Source organism: Impatiens glandulifera, chromosome 8 (assembly GCF_907164915.1).
Source record: "Impatiens glandulifera chromosome 8, dImpGla2.1, whole genome shotgun sequence".
NCBI lineage: Eukaryota > Viridiplantae > Streptophyta > Magnoliopsida > Ericales > Balsaminaceae > Impatiens > Impatiens glandulifera.
The window spans coordinates 46,809,160-46,811,059 of NC_061869.1; positions in this window are offsets into that span (position 1 = coordinate 46,809,160).

Here is a 1,900-nt window from a genome sequence, read left to right on the forward strand (position 1 = left end):
ATAATTAATCTAACCTTGATTAAAATTGGAAGTTGATGTGGTAGGTGTCTCCAAAGGCGGAAATTTACTCGTCAAATAATTTAGCTTATCTTGCATCCTTGCTTGTTCCGCCTTCATAATATCCACTTCTTTCTTAATATATGAATTTGTTTCAACTAAGTGCTGTCTTGATTAAATAGAATCCCTAATAGTATTAGGACTTATACCTCCTCCCATATCGATTACATGACCATGTATTTCCAAAACTTCTTTCAACCGATTCAATGATTGAAATCATAGGATCTTCTGCGACGATCTTGCACATCGTATCTTTCAAAAAGTTATACTCACAACATAAATTAAGTATTATAAAATATAAAAAAAATAATATATTATAATACTTACATATTTTTCTTGTGTATCAAGATCAATTGTATTGTCTTTTTTTCTTTGACTCTCTAAGAATAGTTCTCGATAACTAGGAGCTTGTCCATTTCTGGTTTCCTATAAATTTTAAATCAAACACAAAATCAATTTTATGTTGCAGCTAATCTAAAAAACAAATATAATGCCTTACCATTTCATATTCAAGTTGTGGAATGGACTTGCTTCCAGTTCGGTGCACCATACTTTTAAATTTGTTATTGTTTGAATTTGTTTTCCTTTTTTCTGCCATCAATATAATTTTAGAAAATATAAATATTTAAATTACTAAACAAAATTTATAACAAAAAGAAGTGAGATAAGGTTACTTAATCTTGTAATTTTCTTAAAAAGTGTTGAGTTACAATCCATTGTCAATCTTCCTCTTCAATTCCAGGTGGAATATTTTGTAAAATTGTCCCACATCTTCCATCACATTTCTTTACATAGTGTGTATACAATAAACATCCCCAATCTCTTTTGCACGTGTTGTAAGATATCCTTACAATATTCATCAATATTATCACCGTAGAATTTTTTCTAGAAAAAAAAAATGTTTCAATAAAAATATTTAATATATTCTAAAAATAAATTTAACTCACCTTTATTAACGCCCACATCCCACATGTGCTCGTTATCTTTTTCACTAATGTATATCCATACTAGAACTTTAATGGGATAAGTTATGGGATCTCGAACAATCATGCCTAAATGACGCGAAAAATTATCCTGATTATTTCCAATAGGACGTCTTGTCGTACTATTAAATATTATTGGAAGCTTTTCTCCCTACCTCAATTTACACACAAAAATGTTTTTATTATTAACAACATAATAATTATGAACATGCTTCAATATATGAACAATTATTATTAACATAATATCTAAATCAACTTTAAATTATATTTCATACCTTGATTTGATGAAGAATCATGTGATGGAGGCTCAAGAATATTTTCTCGTACATTCAAAATAGGCGTGGGCGTGGGCGTGGGCGTGGGCGTGGGTGTGGGCATTACCTCTTATTGACTATCATCCCCATTAAACATGGGGCTACAATAATATTGTCTTTTTTCTTAACCATTATTCTTATAACAAAACAATAAAAAAAAAATATGACCAATTATTTTAATCAAAGTTCAATAATTTTAATATAATACTTTCATCTTATAAAATCCAACATTCACAAGTTAATTCATAAAAATGGAATTCTCACACATTTGGATAAACTGAACCATATGACTATTTCTTTAAAAAGAGAAAAAATATGAATAAAGGTAAGAGTGAAAAATTATTAATAAAAAAAATGTATATATTTTAAATAAAACTTAGTCATCCATACTAATTACTTTCAAAATTTTCACAAGATGTAAAACTATTTTTGTTGCCTACGGATTAATGTGACAATTTTTTTATTTACTTATATGCATCCCTGAAATCTACTTCTCAAAATATACTCAGCAGGGTGAAGTGCCAAAGAGAATGGGAAGGTAGGTAG